Consider the following 19499-nt stretch of genomic DNA (forward strand, 5'->3'; position numbering starts at 1 on the left):
AGTCCTTTGCATGTCCTTTTTCTTAAAGCTAGGAGCTAGGACTCCAAGCTAGGACTTTAACGCACTCGGTGGACCTTTTTTTACGAGCCACACACGCAAATAAAAACTGGGCAGTTAAATTAAAAATTCAGGATATGTCTGAGGTCCTTGCCAGGGCAATGTCCCTCTCCCCGTTTCTGGGGGGCGAAAAAAAAAAAAATAAAAGAAAAATACAGGAATGGCAAATGAAGGAAATTCTAAAAATAGGAAATAGCTCTGAGGGGAAACACAAGGATAACACACACACACACACAGGACATAAACACACACACACACTCACAGTATTTCCTAGAAGTATCTATAAGATAAAAAGTATCTTAAAAATATTAAATAAAATAAAATACCTAATTTCATTTTAAAATTTAAATTTCTCATATCCTTTCGCTCTCCTAGACGGCAGGACACTCTGAAAACCAAAAACTTAAAGCCCTGAAGCAAAGCCGTAAAGGCAACAATATGTTGGCTTGGCTTGGCGCGTATCTCTCAGATACAGATACATTCTGTGACGCCTTCATTCCCGACGCCATAAACCATCGCCATCCGCCATCCAAGCCGAATGTCCTGTTTAGCGTCCTGCAGTTGACTTTGTAGTCATTATCAAAGCTTCTCAGTGTCCTTTTTTGTCACTCTCACTCTCCACTCCCCCCTCTTCACTCCCTACTCCCTACCCTGGCATCCTGCCACTATTGTATCTCGAATTCATCTCGACCACAGACTTTCTCAGTTCTCAGTTCCATTGTCTTCTATCTGGGGCTTAGTCGGGCTGACCGACTGGTTGTCCTGTTTGTCCTGGATGTCCTGGTTGTCCTGTCCGGGATTTGCCAGGAGATCAACTGCATCCAAGGATACTAGGACACTAGAACAGATAACTTCTGATTCCACCAATTTGCACATTTGATAAGTCCGTTTTTTTTGGATAAAATAGGATGTCCTTAATGTCCTTAATTATTGTCATTTAAAAGGTGGAGACTTGGAAAGGATATTCCATATTCATGGCTCGAAGGACCAGAGATCTCCCTTTTCTTTTTTTCCAGCCAGGACTTCTAATTACGCGGCAGGATTTCCCATCCAAAAAGGGATCCTGTCCTAGAAATCCTTTAAATTTTTCCAATTTCTATTGTTTCTCTTTTTTTTGTTTTTTTTGAAAAATAAATTTGAAACTGCGCGTCGTTTAATAATTCAATAAATTCCGGCTGCAAAGTTTGATTTTGTTTGCCGCTCTCCACAAATACTGTGTATCTGTATCTGTCAGATGGTGTATCTGTATCTATAACAGTCCTCTGTCCTCGACAGATCCATGGCAACTTTTTCGCTTTGCGTCTGGGATTTGGATTTTTTTCTTTTTTTTTGGGGGCTCCTGAAGGGGAAGGTCCTGGATGGTGGAAAGGTCCTGATGCTATAAATAAAAGTTTGGCAATGTTGCGTGTGCGTCACTTTAGCCTCTCACCCCCCTAGGCCCCCCCTTAAGGGAGGGTCACCATCGCACCACCGCCACCCTCATCAATTATTATTTCATGGAGTTAATGCCACATACGAGGAGTAATCCAATTCCTAGGGCAGCAAGGATATAAATAATAATAATTCGATTGAATTAAAAGTAGAGTCCTTGAAGGAGAGTCCTTGCCTCTAACCGAGTATCAATTATGTTTATAAGCTTTATTACGCCTCTGGCATTAATTAGAGCAAGTTCCGCCATTTTCCGCAACGCTTTTCTTTTCATTTCCTTTTTTTTTTTTTTTGCATTTCATCGAGGGTGTGACCGGACCAGGGGGTCCTTTCCCGACCCCTTGACCTCCTGGAAGCGCTCTCTTAATCCACCTGCCTGCCTTCACCTTTTTTCGCATTAACTTAATGAGCAAAAAAAAAAGGATAAAGTAGAAGGGACAAAAGGATAAGGGAGTAGCAGTGAGAGTGAGAGTAAATTAAAATAAAATAAAAATTTACTTTTAATTATGCTGTAATAAAGATATTCCACTTGCTCTGCTGATTTTTTTTAAAAGCAACTTGCCGCAGAATCAGTGGAGCCTGAAAATAACAACAGCAACAACAGGGAGGGGGAGGGGGAAGAGAGTCCTTTGGAAAAAGAATCTGAGCTGCGGGGGCCAAAGCAATTGCATTTATTAATTGACTGCCTCAATTATAGGGTGAAAAAAATAAAAGTGCAGCAAAGTTGGCTCAGGGGCGGTGAGGGGGGGAGAAGTGTGGCAGCAGGCTGTCAAGGGTTAAGCTTAAGGGCGGTGGGCGTGGCAGCTACACCTGCTGGCCAAATGGGGCCAACAAATTACAGCCGCAGAAGAGAAATTATTGCCAGGCCAATGGGTTTTCAATTTGATTTCATATTCGCCTTCGATTTAGAGGGTATCTGAGGGGGATATTGGTTATAGGAAATAAAATATAATAAGTTAGTAATGTTATTACTACTTACTAATTATTTTTAACTAGCTTGGGAAGAAAAGCCATTCCATTAAAGGAATACAATAAATAAATAAATATTATTTTGAAAGGGTATCTGAAGGGGATATTCCTTAAGGAGGTTATTATTTTGACAACTCTTAATTATAAGAAATATTATATTATAAAAAATTATAACAAATTAGAAAGAAAGAAAAACCAGTTTAAAATAATTATATTATTAAATTTATTTATTTCCTTAGTCCTGTGACTGTGATTTTAGAGGGTATCTAGGGGGGATATTCTTTATAGAGGTTATTATTAGAGAACTCTTAACATATTTTGTAAAAAATAAAAGATTATAATCTATTACTATTCTGTCTATTAATCTATTAAAAAAAAGATTTAAATTAATGTTAAGAAATAAGAAAATAAATAAATATAATTTCTTTAAAGGGTATCTGAAGGGGATATTCCTTTTTAGGAATTAAAGAATATTAGTTATTAGAGAACTTGATAATTTTTATAATAAATAGTACATTATAATCTATTATAATAGCTTAGAAATAAATAGAAAGATTTTAAGGAAATAATTTTAAAATAATAAAATAATAAAAAAAATAAAAAAATATTCTTTCTTTAAAGGGTATTTGAGGGGGATATTGCTTATGGAGGATATTATTATAGAACTATTATAAAAGATGATTATTATAGACACTTATTAGGTAATTAGTAAAAGAAATACATGATTATAATCTATTTTAATAGGTACCTTTCTTTAAAGGGTATCTGTAGGGGATATTGCTCATAGTGCATATTATTATAGAACTCTAAATAATTATTATACAAAATAAGAGATTATAATCTATTATAATAGCAAAGATAAACCATTTAGAAACAATTAAATAAATAAATATCCCTTTCTTTAAAGGGTATCTGATACCGCTAAGTAATCCCCATTTTCCCCCACACCGCCCATCAATTAACGCCCTCTGGGCGACGGGGTGACAACTCTGGCCCTTTAAGCCCCAAAGCCTGTAAAAAATTAAACAAAAATTGTAAAAAATAGAAGCCCGCCCGAGCAGCAATTGATTTGCTCCGGCTGACGCTTAATAATTCAGAGTGAAGCCAACTATTTTTTATGTCCCTGCCATTGAAGGCCTGGCCACGCCCACAAACTAGGTCATCCAGTAGGCCCCCACACCCCCCCTCTTGACCGAAACATATTAACCCTCCTGTCTCATATATTTTATGGGCGGACATGCCGAAACCGCAGTATTGCAATTTTTTGTCACAAGCCACAGACAGAGGAGCCCTCACTTTTGGTTAATTTTTTTGGGAAGAGGTACTACTGTTGGCCAGCGATCCATAGAGCGGTTACTCGATTTGTATCTCTAGATGGGTCCAGGACCTGGTCCTGGTCCTGGTACTGGCACTTGCTCCGTAAAATATTGTTTGCGCCGTCTGGCCCGGCAACTCAATCAAGTCAACGTCAACAGTTGAAAGTATCTTAGAGATACGGCAGGACGAGGGAGAGGGGGGTGGTGGACATGGGTGGTGGACAAAGGGGTGGGCATGTGGGGGAGAGAGGGGGGTGCCTAGCAGAGGTCAGTTGTTGGCAATTAATGGTCATATGTTGGCAACCCATTTAACTGGGCCAAGCTGCCAACGTGTTTCCAGGCGAGCACAATTCAAAGGCACTGAAAGAAATTTAACAAAAAATGGTGTTTCATTAAAAAGATATTTATGGAAAATATTAAAAAATATTATTTAATATTTCTAAGGGCTTAAAGTGGCTTATAAAGTGGTCTATTTATTAAAGAAATTAAAGATTCTCTAGTTCTTAGCTACTCACTCAGCTATCGATATCCGGTACTTCTCCTTGGCTTTTAGGTTAGAATTTCTAACTATATTAGCTTTAAAATAAAAAAAAAATATTTTTTGAAAGCGACACTTAAGAAAAAATGCTAGAAAATATTATAAAATATTTCTAAAGGCTTAAAAGGGCTTCAAGTTGTTTATAAAATTGTAATTTATTTAAAGGATATATGATACTCGGTACTATTCCTTGGGTTCTAAGTTAGAAAAATATTTTAAAAATATTATAAAATATTTGTCAAGGCTTAAAATGGCTTACAAAATGGTATATTTGTTATAGAAAGCCTTTCATTCTTAGTTACTCCATTAACTATATAATACCCGGTACTCCTCCTTGGGTTCAAAGTTAGAATTTCTAACTCTATAAGGTTTTAAAAGGTAATAAATGGTATTTTATGAAAGAAATATTGTAGAAAAAATATTCGAAAATATTTATATAGGCCTATAAGGGATAAGAAAAGGCTTAACCTGGCTTATAAAGTTGTATTTTTTATTAAGAAAAGCCTTTGATTCTTAGTTACTCCCTCAATTATATGATACCCGGTACTTCCAAGTTAGAACTTCCCGCTCTCAAAGCTCTAAACTGCCTAAAAAACAGTTCCTGAAACACATACATAATTTGTAGCAATGCATCCTTTTCTCTTTGGTCCTGGAACCATCCATCTATCACATCAAAGTGACGGAAAATAAACGCAGAGAGAGGCAGACATTCAATTAAGGCGGTACAAGCAGCACAAGTGTTTATTTTTTCCAAAGGAGCCACTGCCAGTGTGGCCAAGTGGCCAGTTTCCATTGGCCAGTGGTCCTTTCAATTAAAGCTAGAATATGGAGAGTTTTTTAGTTAAAACTTTAAAATACTAGAAAATATTTAATAAATATAATATAATAGAGTCAGGACTCTTCTCTCCACTCTTTCCTAATTAATTTAATCCTTTAACCAAAAAAAAAAATGTGAAAATAAATTGCCAACAATTTGGGAATTGTGGATTTTTGGGGCTTTTCATGAAACACATTTTTTGACTTCTCACCTCTGACCTCTGACCGCAATGCCAGGGAAATAAATAATAAAAATATCACAAAACAGGCTGCATATTTTTAATTTCCGCAAAAGGATCAAGCCAGGATAATGCAGCTTCCATAAATAATGATTGGCAAATTATGAAAATGGCCAGAAAACAATGAGCCATGGCCAGAAACAAAAATTAATTTCATTCTGATAATAAAAATCAGGTTGTCCTTGAAATCAATTTAATGAAAAATATATATCCTTCCGACATTTAATTAATCAACAAAAATAGTTTGCTTGCCGCTCCATTAAAAGGCCAAAAGCAATTAACCAAGTTGGCCTGGCCCAGTCTGAGTCCTGGCCAGGACCCATTGTCTCAGAAGAGAGAGTATTTGACAAAAAAAAAAAGAATAAAAGGTGAATGCAAATTGCTGAGCCATCTAATAAGGCGCTTAATGCAATTAAAACAGGGTCTGCCCAGTCGGACTTTTTGGTGCATGCATCGTGCCGCAGTCGCCTGACGCGCGCTTTTTTGCACCGTTTTCCGCTTGCATGCAGACATCAAGGAAATTTTTTCCCTTTTCAAAGCAATTGCTCTGAAAAAAAGGGGACTTAGAAAATTTTCATCTCGTTTGGGACTTAGAAAAATTTTTGCGTGGGACATTTAACTTAGAAAAAATTTATTCATGCCAAATTATTAATATTATATTTTATATTATTCATTGAATACTTTTAAGTTATAGAAGTGTCAATTTAAACAAATTGTTTAAATACAAAATAAAAACAAAAAATTTTAAATTGAACTAAAATAGTTTAATTTTATTATTAAAATAAAAAATAAAGGAGTAAAAACAAAAGTTACACACCTCAAGCAAAAAAAAAAAATTGAATAATAATGTAAATCTTAAAAATAAATACATTTCTTAATAGTGAATTGTGTAAATACAGAAAACAAAAAAATATAATATAAAAAATGGGTGAAAGGGTTGCCATCGCGTGGGCGATATTTTTCTAAGTGCGGGAATCGATAGTAGCTTTAAAGTATGGCAACTCCCCCACCCTATTTATTCTAGTGCATTTAGTTGAATTGAACGTGTTGAATTGCATTTTAACAAAAGAAATGTAAGTATTCATCTTATTTAACTAAACTTATAACACATATATTTGTAACATTCTAGCTACTAATAATACTAATTATAATTAGTGGGTAGAATTACTAGAATAAAGAAGAAATTGTCGCATTGTTTTTATCGCATTGTTTTGATGTTTATGTATGTATGTTAGTATGTATATCAGCAAAATCAGTTATGCACATATATGCCATGCTATATTTGGTAGGTATTTTTTTGTTTCTGTTTTTTCATTATAATTTAATTCACGTTTCTTTTTATTTCACAGAATCAACAAGGAGTGATTTTTCCACCTACGACGACTTCATTAGGGCCATCCGGGATGGAATAAGGAGAGCCAAAAATAAAAATTATAAGGAAAAATCCAAAAAAAACAAAGAAAATTCCCCGCCATTACTTGACAATTTAAATTAAGCAGAATGTTTAAATATTGTTTACTTTTATTTTTAATTTTTAGTTTTAATTTGTAGTTTCAATTTTTAGTTTTAATTTTAGCAGTGTATTAATTAACAGTGTAACTTATATTTAATTTTAATTTAATAAAATAAAAACGAATAAAAGCAAAAAAAAAAGCAAAAGCAAAAAAAATTTTTTCTTGAATAAAAATTTCCCTTGTCGCCTTTCGGTCACTTTTTCTCGGGCAAGGCTGCGTACGGTGTGCATCCTGAGTGCATCTTTTTCTCGTCGCGAGACGCGCAAGTTTTGATGCACGTGCTGAATTTCCCGGCCACGCTAATGTAATTTGGAATGATGCGTTTCCTATGTTGGGAGTGCGCGGCGCACGTCAATGCTGCACGCTTTCAGCAAGAAAGCGTGCACCAGGTCCGACTGGGTGGTCTCACTCTCCTTTCGTCGAGTTAGGGGGAAGGGGGGGAGGCCGTTAAACAATGGCCAAAAGTGGCCAGATAAAGCCAGAAACAAAGCAAACGGAAAGACAAACAATAAAATGGCCGACGGCAGCCTGGAGAGAAGAGAATGGGAAATCACAAAATGAGCAAAAAAATTAAGAGAGAGGGGGAGAGGGAGAGAGGGAGAGGGAGAGGGAGAGGATGTCCCTTGTATCTGCCACTTTGATCTCCAGTGTCCTGTCTCGCCGAAAGGAATTAGGCAGCCATGTCCTGGCGTCCTTGAAGCCATTATCAGAGATTCGCTTTAAAAAATTATTATTTAAAATATATCTTATATTATATGTTATATTTTATTTTTACTACCCACATTGTTTATCTTGGCCGGCTTGTTTGTCAATTTGTTTGCCAAAATATTTGTTGGCCTTTTGGGAAAAAGGAAACTATTTCCCAGCGATAGTTGGGAAATCCTCTCCCCCCTTCCCCCTAGGAGAGAGAGAGAAAGTGCAAGGTTGCCTGGTTTGGGAAATTCCTTAAACTTTTGCTATGCCCCCGCCCCGAAAGTATGCAATAAAATGTAGTATGGCAGCAAAATAGTTTCAAGCTTAGCGTTGAATAATTATTAAGGACGAAAATGTGTGTAATTCATAAAGTGTGAGGGATGGAATTTAATCGACATTTAATCAAGGATAATTGACATTGTTTGGTGTGATGGGGCAGGACGAGAAGGACAATCAGGACCTGGAATTTGTTTTAATGATTAAGTCAATAGCTCTTTATGACCCCGGGTGGCAATGAATTTTTATGGCTTATTACATAAGGAGTCTGCGAAGGAGGGCCAATAAATCAGTTCCTGGTGGATAAATGTTACAAATTAACGTATTTAGGCATTTATCCTTTAGCCTTTTGACCTGTTTATCCTGGCAAAGGATAATCGTGAAAGCCACCACCTCTTCAAATATTAATCCGCATATAAAAGTCAGTTGGACTTGAGAAGCTCCATAAAGATAAATATCTAAATAGCTAAGTAAATGCAGGTCCTTGGAGGGACCTCGACTTGAGAAGTTGAGAGAGAAACACACACACACACACACACACAGAGACACACAAAAGCCGCAGAAACTCAGATTTTCAGCAAAGGACAACAGTGGTGGTCCTCTGGTCTCAGGTCCTTCAAAAGTTAACTGCCAGCCACAAAATAAGCCAAAAATTCCATGATGATGATGATGATGCACAGGACAACTAAATTTGCTCTGTAGTGCAATTATTACTAATAGGGCTAATAAGCACGTCTTAAGTGCCCTAAACACACACACCCTCACACACACACTATGAGAAGAAGAAAAATAAAGGACGAAATAATGCGATAAACTCGATTAAATTTCGTTTGGCATAAAAATGCGCCATCATCACAATTGCAGAAGCTCAGAGAACAAACAGGAGGCTGGCATGAATTGCAGTTTAAGGATATCACACACACACTAATACACAGGCTAACATATATATATATATATACAAGAAGAAGCAGACACACACACACAGGCACACACTCTTACACCTAAAATTTGACCATTAAGATCGCCACAATGGCGCGGCCCGTCAACGCTTGATGATGATAAGAATGATAAAGGGCGGGGCTAGTGGGGGGGAGAGGGGAGCACACACACACAGCCATAAACACACAGTCCTAAACAGTTATGCCAATGGCCACAGTGGAGGTTGAAATATTAGGAACTATTAGAAAAAGAGAAGAAAATCAGGCCTCCAAAGGACTCTACCTACCATTCTACCTTAAAGTCAGTTCTACAGGATGCCTATCAATGAATATCCTTCAACTCCTGTACTATTATTTCATCCTGCACTGTACAGGACACTGTTCCGCGGCCCAACCAGAAGAAAAAAAGAAAGAAAAAAAAACTGAACAACTGAAGTGCCTTTAAGGGAATCTCAAATATGCATGAGTCCAAAGAAAAGGCCAGAGGAACGCCAGGACGAAAGGCAGCGACGAGGAGGGGTAGCGACAGGAGCAAGCTGGCAGGATACAACAATACAAAGGCAGAAATGAAGCGAAATACGTATTAAGTAAAAAGGAAATCAACACACACCCCACAAATGCACAATACCAACTGGTGGAGTTCTCTCGAAGTCCTGCAAATCAATAGGGGGAGCGAGGTAGGGGGGGTATAGGGAGGTAGAGGGAGAAAAGGATAAGAGCTGAAGCAAGGACCTTTAAAGATTTTTTAACAATTATTTTAATTATATTTCTTACAATTTATTTCAATATCATAAAAAAATAGATATCCTGTCTAGTCGGCTATGCCCTTTAAGGATATGCAGGTCCTGACTGAGTTGCTATTGAATATAACAGGGGGAGCTGGCAGCTGGAGGCAAGTGGCTCGCATGTGCCACATCACACATAATCAGGACCCTGGACCCAGGAACCAGGACTCAGGACCCTTGCCACCAGCCTCCGGGCTAGGAAGTCTCACTCTCCCTATCCTTCTCTTCCCCTCTTTTTCTCTCTCTCTGGCTCTCTCTGGCCATCAAAAGCTAATGTCCCTGGCCAGGACCACGAATTTCTGACCAGGACCTTGGTGTTGGGGATTTTTTGGGAATTTGGCTTTTGGGTTTCGGTTTCGGTTTCGGTTTCGGTTTCGGTTTAGTTGGTGTTTTGGGCTTCCTTTTTTTGGCATAAAGGCTTGCCGCAGCGCCCCACGCAAGGGGCAACAAAATGTTGCAATAAAAGATAAGTTAAATTGTAATAAAGCACCCCTGGGGCAGGATCAGGCGCAGGATGCCTTGGTCTTCAAACTGAAACTGTGGCAACTATGTGTATGTAAAAGCCGCGAAAATCAGAAAAGTTTCCTGCTGCAAGGACCAAACAATTTACGCTCTCTGCTGGCCAAGGCGAAGAACATCCTTTCGCACTGCGTCACGGATTCAAGGACTCTGCTCTGTCCAAACGAAAGACAGATGGCGCAGAATAACTAGAATAAGTTCCGAATTTAATTAAATGTCGATACAGAATGGCTGTTATTTTATTTCTGCTTGTTGGCAGCGACACACATTCGAAGGGATATCCTGTAATTTGAATGTCGGGTGGGGGGGGTTGGGGAGCCTGTCATTATCCTGGCCGGCAATCCCCGGCAATCTGGGCGCCCGACAATTGTTCGGAATTATCACTCATACGCCACGTTGATCAGGCCACGCCCTCAGACTGATTGGGGGGGCGGGGCGGACCGCAATCAAGTCGCGTCACTCGCCGATTCTCTGTCATTTTCATATCCAGTTGTCCTTCTGTCCGCTTGTCCGCTTGTTCGCCTGTCCGCCATTTTGTCCTCCTGTCCGCCTGTTTTGTCTGCCACTGACAGTCCTCCCCCCCCCTGACACGCATTGCCTCACTTCCAACTGAATTATTGGTTCCCCTAGCACTCCAAAGCATATCCTTTCGTCCCTTCCCTCTTTTTTTGGCAAAAAAAAAAAAAAAAATGCTTGCCTACTTTTTGGGGCTTAGCATTCCCCGCCTTGTGGAGGTCCTGCCTTTGAGGTCTGCCTGTGTTTTTCTTTTTAATTAAATGCTAAAAAGTTTGGCGCCTCGGTTTTGCTGAGCTGCGAATCAAGGAATCGAGCCCGCCAAGGACTCTGGAGGTCCTCAACGTAATTAGACCAGAGTCCCTAGCACGTAGGGTTGGTCCTGCCAGGGAGATGTAGGTGTCCTGTAGTCCTAGAATTGAAATTAAAAGCGCGGCTTTGTGGCTTTATTAAATAAATGATTTTTAAGGATATGCCGCTAAGGATAACTGGTACAGTTCTACTTTTTAGTCTTCAGAGTTGCACAGTTACTCAGTGGGAGGGCGTGGGCGTGAGCGTGGTTGGGCGTGGGTGTGAGGTTAGGGGGGCGTGGCAGTCGTTGCAAGTGTGTCAACGACTTGGTCAACATTTAAAGGCTTTGAGGCAGTGCCAGGATGTCTCGGGTGCTGCTCTTCCCCTCTAAGCTCTTCTTCTCCTCCAAGAGAGGTCCTTCTTGTACGCTCCTTGCTCCTTGCTGTGAGTGCCCCAAGTATGCGTCTGTGTGTGTGTGTGTGTGTGTGTAGTTTGAGGCAAGTTTGTAAAGTCGGCATGTTTGTTTAATCCTTGCCATAAGTAGCTGGGCTGTAATATGTGTAAGGATATGTGAAATTCTTATGGAATTTAATAAGCTTATGTCGCTTCTCTGGCCCCGAGACCCTGAGAACTTACTTGGCTAAGATTTGCTCGTCCTGCCTTGTCCTGCTCCTGCTCCTGCTTCTTATGCTTCCTCTCCCTTCAAGGACCTCAAGCGAAATGGATTTTTCATGTCAATATTTCGACAAACACTTGGCACATGAGGCGCGGAAGGATGACAAGGACTCCAGGGGTAGGTGACTTTGGATGCGCCCCCAGGATGCCGCTGTGGGTGGTCATCGTCACTGGCCTTCCACTTAATTACGCTAATCAATCAAATGCAGTTTTGGGTGCAGTCACCAGCAAACTAATTGCCCGCGAGAGCGGAAAATAATATTATATTCAAAATAACTCAAGTGCGAGCACGTCTCGGGGAGAGGCTTTAAACTTTAATTTTTAAAGAGAAACATAAAGAGAGAGGGGAAAGAAAGAGTATTTAAAGCCAAATAGGAAATAGTGAAGGGAGTTCAAAGTCTTAGAGAGAGAGTTTAGAGATGGAACCTAGGGAGTTCAGAGTCAGAGATGGAACTAGGTCCTTGCCTTTCTGTATTAATTATTTCTTAAATATCATTATAAATGTAAAAACTTCTTTGTTTTTTAATCTAATCTGTCTTGAATTTGTCTTGTTTTTTCTTCTCTCCCCCCTTATAGTAGTTGCCTTTTATTTATTATTATTTTTTTCCTGCAGGACTTGAAGTAATTTTATTAGGGCTCTGGCTCCGTGGAGGACCGACCTTTGCCCCCCATGCCCCATGAAGCAATATGCCTTATAACCTCATCACTAATTCATGGGGATCCCACCTAGCGCTTTATGCATATTCATGTTCGTTCATGTTGCGAGCGGGCTATCCTCTCACTAGAGATAGCGAGGGAGAGAGAGAGATGACAAGAGTACGCCTTGTTCATTGGCGGTCGTAAACACGTTTGTTCATGTCCGACAGTACTGAGTAGTGAGTACTGAGTCATGAGTCCTTAGTCCTTGCTTTCATTTCTATATCCTGCTGCAATGTCACAACTTTCCCGGCTGAATAATTCAGGCTTCGAAGCAAAAGTTTCACAAAAAAAAAAACAAAAACAAAAAGGATAAAGAAAAAAGGACTCTCTAAGGACTCGCCAGAAAACGTAAAACATTTAAACGCATTTAACTGACTGGCCTAGCCTTTGACCCCGGGCCTCCCCCCCCCCTCTTCCTAAGGCCAAGTTAATTGCTTTGGCGCCCCTAAGCCCCACAATCCGCCATCAATATTATGGGCAGGACTAGAAGGACCTCCAAACAGGACCTCCAAAATTGGAAATCCCTTACGGGTCTATAGCTGCGCCATTAGCCGACAAATCCCCGGATTGGGATTAGAAGGTGGTGGCAAGGATCATAGCCATACTTTTCACCATAGAAGGTCCTTCAAAGGACCTCCGAATCAATAAGCCAAAATAATTCATTCGCCTCTCGGGCGGCCCCGACACTGCAATTAATCTCAAATGAACTGAGCTGAGATTCAAATTCGGGATGCTAAGGCGGCTAAGAAGCTTTCACGCCTCACCGAGTCCTGCGTCCTGGGCGGGGAGTCCTGCTTAGGCGTTTTGATTAATGCCCAAGGATCGAAGAAGGAATAAATAGCCAGAGTCAGAATCAGAGTCGGAGTCAGAGGCGTTCGGCCAGAGTGTGAAATGAATGGCTTCAAAGGATACGCCTCGAGTGTATAATTAAGACTCCTTGCCGCCACCCCTTCACTCCTCCACTCACCACTTGAACTTGAATCCTTTTTACCCCGAATCCTTGCTGTATTGCATTTCGCGGGCAAATGACTCGAAAGACAAACTCTGACCGCCTCTGACCTGATTGCAGATGGCCCCCGAAGACGCTGTCGCTTAATTGAGTTGCAGGACGAAAAGGACTCGCTCAAGTGCTTGGCCGCGGGGCTGGCTGGCTGGATGGCAAGGATGCAAGGATGAACTTTAACCCTTGGCGACTTTTGGGCGGGGAATTTTTAATGTATTCCCCCAGCTAATGGATCGCATTCAATTAGCCAGGTCCTGCAGGGTCCTGCCAAGAAGGACATGCATCAATCTTGATGGGGGGAGGATAGTGGTGGGAGTGGCATCCTCCTTTTTGGCTAATTAAGTTGCTGGAGATGCGTGATTGGCGAGTTAATCAAATGCCAATTAAGTGACATTTTCACCAGGACACTCCAGGATAACGAGCTGTTTCCCAGGACGACGCGAGAGACTTTTGTTTTGTTTTGTTTTGTTCTTCGATGCCTTCTACATTCCACAGAAGAAGAAGGACACATTTCCGGGTCATTGATTAAATCGGAGAATCGGAACAAAAGCCAGAAAAGTGTCAACTGGAAGTCCTGGAAGATGGCAGGACATCAATAGCCAGGACTATGGCAGAAGAGAGCCACCCGAAGGACATGAACTTGCCGACTTTTGTGGCACGTCTTGAAAAGCATTTCCAGGGGAAATCGGAGATATATTTACAAGGATATCAGAAGGATATATAAAGGATATCTAAAGGATATCTCCAGGACATCTATCCTTAAAGGTGGAGAGAAATTGAGACGAGATGGGAACATAAATAGAAGCACAATGTCCTTAAATGGAGCTGCTTTTTGTTACTCAACTAGAGCCTCTCCGACTTAGAGTATCCTTTGAGTATCCTTTCTGCCGCAGGATCTAAATATTAAGTCCAAGTACTAAGCCTCTCTCCAAGCCAATCAATTATTTTAATCTCTGCCATACAAGACACTTGCTAGTATCTGATTCATGTGGCATGGATGGAGTTTTTTGGGGGCAGGAATCTCAAGGATTCAAGGACACACACACACACATACACACACACACGTACAGCGTGTGGAAAATGCCGAGCCAGGGAATGTTTCATGTTTCATGGCCAGGATTTTTGCATATGCACCACAACAATGCCCACCCAGAGACACAGGATATTCGAATAATTCAACACACGCTGCAGAAATGTGAATGCCAGGATACCAGAGATCCTTCTTGCCTTCTTGCCTCCTTGCTCCTTGCCACACGCACACACACACACATCCTGCCATCCCCATTGTGGTTCATTTTGCTATCTGCGCTTAATTATAATATTAATTAAATTGCATGGCTTGAAGCAATTTGGCAGCATCTGTTAGGCGGGGGGCGGCTATAGGAGGGGGGCGTGGCTATATCCTTGCTACAAAATCATAGTCGAGTGTGGCATAGCACCTGGCTGCCCCCGAATTGCGGTTTGCTGTTTGCCGTTTACCCCGTTTTCGGTTTGGGGGGTTAATCGGTAAATCACAAACGACAAACACAAATGTCCTTGCTGCCTTGGAGGGAGTTAAGGACATCCATTAATTGATTTCCAATGGGCTAGTTTGGATTGCTTGGATATTTGGTTGATTTGGGAAAATTATAATTTGTGGCTGATCTGCAAGTGGTATCTCCAAGTCGTATCCTGCCAGGACCTGCCTCTCTCATCATCACATCCATCAGCTGTCGAACTCATTTCGGTTTAATGCCAGCTCCTGTGGTCTGCGGTCAGTTGCGTTTCATGGGTTAATGAATCGCTCACCGCCAGGCCCTCCTACCGCCACTTAACCCCTCCTTATATCCTTGACCCCTTAACCCTCTAAGCCCCATAACACCTAACCCCAAAATGCAAATTGCAGTAATTTCGCCAAAAAAAATCGCCAAAAGAAAGTGTAGCTCGTTTTAAAAAAATATATAATATTAAATAAAAATGGCTAGGATGGCCAGTTAGCTAATAGCCAATTAAGTAATTAAGTGGCGGGTCAAAAAGGGGGCGTGGCCAGGGGCAGGACGTGACAACTGCAAATTGATCCTTTTTGGGTGGAAAGTGTTTGGCGCCTGGAATCGTTTTGTCGTTGAATTTATGAGTTGCAATGGCCATCGATTAGTGGAGAGCAAAGAAAACACTACAAAAAATAACTTTTATATATTTTATTTTATAAAAAAGGATAGACAATGACATAAAAGGACTCTAGAACTAATCTTTTAAGGAAAAGTTCGAATATTTTAAGCTTTAGAGACCCAAGAACTTGAAGAAACTCTTATTTTCTTCAAGTGCGTCGCTTAGAAAAGTTGCTAAAAGGATGGCGTCTTGGCCTCTAGGATCCTCCGTCCTTCGTCCTTGGTCCTTGGGGCCTTGGGTAATTAAAGTCACGTCTGCCGACTAATTAGTTTTGACCCAAATTACCCCGACGGAGCATTAAGGAAATGAATTGCACAAAAAATTTCACCAAAAACGGAGAAAAGGGATTTTTGCAAAAATGTGATTTTAATAAATCCTCAGATCCTGACTGCCAAAGGGGGGGAATGGAAGGGAATACAACACAAGGGAACAGAATGGAATGAAACGGAAACGGAAACGAGTCACTGACTGACTGACTGACTGGTTGGTTGGTTGGTTGGATGCCTCGGGCGGGCCTCGAAAATTAGAAATTAGAAATTACCATTTAGCAGCGAGGTGGTAAGGTCATCACATACATTGGCACATTAAGGACCTCCCACCTCGAAAGACCTTGCCGCCTTTTTAGCGCCACCTGGCGGGAGGCAAACGACAGGCCGCAGATTTCGAAAAGATTTCTGACGACTTGAATGATTGTTGTTGAGAACAGTGGTCTAAATTCGATAAAAAGTGATTAAAAATTAAATCTATTTTGTTTTAAGATTATTATTTATTAAGTGAAAGATTTAATTTAATATTTAAAAGCTTAAAAATCTAAGAATTAAGAACAGATTTCTTGAAAAACAAACCACAGTGGCTGGCTTTCATATTCGCATTTCTGGAAGAAGAACTCACTCTCGGCCTCTGAAGAACAGCCTGTAATTAAATTCCACTTCAATTTATGCGAGGAGAGAGGAGGTGAGGGGTGTAAGGACACCCCCACAAATGAAGAAATTACACAAATCCATCAAGGCACGCAATGACATCAGAAGTGATGGACCAGGCGGTGGAAAAGGGCTGCCAAGGACCTTCCCGACATGACAAAGTAGTTTCGGGCGATAATTACCCAAAAAAAAGGGGGTAACCCGTGTTAGGCTTGGCAATCGAGAACAGGACATACGTTTGAAGGCCACCTGGCTTTTTTATACCCTTGCAGAGGGTATTATAATTTTGGTCAAAAGTGTGCAACGCAGTGAAGGAGACATCTCCGACCCTATAAAGTATATATATTCTTGATCAGGATCACCTCCTGAGTCGATATGAGCATGTCCGTCTGTCCGTCTGTCCGTCTGTCCGTCTGTCTGTCTGTCGGTTTCTACGCAAACTAGTCTCTCAGTTTTAAAGCTATCGAGTTGAAACTTTGCACACACCCTTCTTTCCTTTGCAGGCAGTATATAAGTCGGAACGGCCGGGATCGGTCGACTATATCCTATAGCTGCCATATAACTGATTGATCGGAAATGCCATAACTTTGGTGTTTTTTAAGTTAGAGGGTTGGGAGTTTCTACACATGTTATATTTGACCAAAATATCTTATGTACAAAATTTCGTAAGGATCGGCCGACTATATCCTATAGCTGTCATAGAACGATCGAAATTGGCATAACTTTGGTGTTTTTTAAGTTAGAAAGATGGGATTTGGTAGAGATTCTATTTTGGGAAAAACAATCTGATTTGTCGAATTTCATAAGGATCGGCCATCTATATCCTATAGCTGCCATATAACTGATTGATCGGAAATGCTATAACTTCGTTGTTTTTCAAGTTAGAAGGATGGGACTTTCTGTGCATTCTAATTTGGGCCAACTTATATGATCTGCTAAATGTCATCAGGATCGGCCGTCTATATCCTATAGCTGTCATATAACTGATTGATCGGAAATGCTATAACTTCGTTGTTTTTCAAGTTAGATGGATGCGAGTTTCAATGGATTCCTCTTTTGGCAAAATAATTCGATTTGCCAAGTTTCATAAGGATCGGCCAACTATATACGATCCGCTATATATCTAATAATATAAGATGCGTGGCGCCACCTAGCGGACTGCGACTGAACTGCAAGGGTATATAAACTTCGGCTCCGCCCGAAGTTAGCTTTCCTTTCTTGTTTTTTTTGTTGCAGGACTCGTGTTTGGATGTTAATTCGGTGGCATGTTTGCCATTTTCTATTTTCTATTTTCCATTTTCCATTTTCCATTTGGCATTCTGAGGCGCCACTTGCCGGCGGGCATTAAACTCAACAGGACGACAGGACGACTCCTTTTCACTCAAATCTCATTTAGAGATGGCAAGGATAATCAGGAATTCCTATTTAAACTTATATTAGATTTAATTTCAAGAGAGAAAAATAATAATTTGTTTCTTAAAATTTAATTTTTTTTTAAGATTTTTATTTCAATAATATCCTTTTAAAGAGTGTCATCTCTATGGAATATCCTTTGGCCTCATCATCGCCACTATCTCGAGGGGAGAGAGGCTCAGCCACAGCCACAACCACATCCCGTCCGGGTCCATGTCCATCTCCTCCTGCCTCCTTCCTCCTTGTCGTCCTTGTCATCTGCCCTCATCTTTGCCAGTGTCCTGTCAACGGCATTGGCCTCCGTCCATTATCCATTATCCGCCCGGACAAGCTCTGCTTGTTGTTGTTGTTGTTGTCTGTGGTTGTCTCCTTGCCCGGATAGCCAGGACTCGGCCGGCAATCGGAGGAATTCAAAGCCTCCCGCTTCGATTTTATTTTCATTTTTTTTTTGCATTTTTGTGAGTTGGTGGCCGTTTTTGGTTTTAATTTCGTTGAAATTTTAATTCCTTCGATGGTTTATTAATCGAAGAACTTAATCGGTGACGAAAGGAACTCAACTCTCTGACAGAAACATGGCTTTAAAGCCATGAAACGTGGTGTCTTTAGTCCTGCCTGGCTTCCAAGGATCCCAGAGTAATTCCTTTGGCAGGCTCAGCTGGACTTTTGTGTCTACACTTAATTTCTGAGGAAATTAAGGATGCTTTTTTTGGAGGGGGAGTAGGTATAAAAGGGGGCGTGGCTAACACACACACACATACACAGAGAGAGAGAAAGGGAAGGAAAGATGGGAAACTAGTGGAGGAGGAGCAGTTCAGTTCTTACTCTCAAGGCCTTTGTGCCAGGACATCAGGTGCAAAACGGTTTCTATTTTCACAACTTTTAGTATAATTAATTCAAATGCTTACCATAAAAAGAGGGAGGGGGGTGGTCGAGGTAGGGGTGGCGGCAGCAGCTGTGTGGCATTTATGCAAAATAGCCCCTGCGTGCCACCTTTTGTGGCAAGTGTGTGCCTAGGAGTTTGTCTCTATTAACAGATTTCTTTTTATTTTTTCTGGGCTATAACCCAGGGGGGGATAGTGTTAGTTAGTTTGGCTTTGGATATAAGGACTAAGGATGTGCCACACCCACTCCACCCCTACTTCCTCTAAATAATAGAAATAATTTAAAAAAAAAAATTAAATTTAAATACTAGAAGTTGAAAGTCTTCCTTTATGAATAACTTTACTCCAGGATTAGATTAGTTTTCATTTTTTTAATATTTCTTTTTGTGGTCTAGTGTGGTGGAGAGGCCCCCTTTCTGGCCACCACATTGCCGGCCCACTCCCATTCCCACCTGGCCATAATCGTGATGAAAGCTTACACACAAAAGTTGTTAAGCTGCGTGCAGCTCGTGGGGCTCCTGGGGGAGGTGCCACCAGCTAGCCAGGCTTTAATGGCCAAAAGAAGGCGGGGGCAGCAGGACTAAGAGGGGGCGGCAGGACTAAGAGGGGACGGCAGGGAAGGGCCACAACAAGGACGTGAACAGGAACAAGTGGGTGGAGGACAACGGCAATTACATTTGACCGAAGGAGGACTTGTGGCCTGGAGTTTGTGGCCAAAGGCTATGGATGTGGGTTCCGATAAGCCCGATTCCTCCACCTCCCCCTCCCCCCTAGTCACTCATTAGTATGCATTGATAGTTGGCCCCATAAAGGGGGGTGGGGGGACAGGGGGGAGGGGATCACATCGAAATGTAATTGAAAGGATATA

General features: G+C 41.0%; 1 protein-coding gene and 1 long non-coding RNA gene across 12 annotated transcripts in view; both read left to right on the forward strand.

The window, feature by feature from the left end:
• Positions 1 to 19499, forward strand: part of LOC6505019 — an 86586-nt gene that overhangs the window by 23900 nt on the left and 43187 nt on the right. The gene's annotated exons all lie outside the window — the stretch shown is intronic.
• LOC26513747 lies at positions 4039 to 6808 on the forward strand. The gene is made up of 2 exons (XR_001408403.3): positions 4039 to 6436; positions 6713 to 6808. It is a non-coding gene; the product is annotated as an uncharacterized LOC26513747 (long non-coding RNA).

Source organism: Drosophila ananassae, chromosome XR (assembly GCF_017639315.1).
Source record: "Drosophila ananassae strain 14024-0371.13 chromosome XR, ASM1763931v2, whole genome shotgun sequence".
NCBI classification, from domain to species: domain Eukaryota; kingdom Metazoa; phylum Arthropoda; class Insecta; order Diptera; family Drosophilidae; genus Drosophila; species Drosophila ananassae.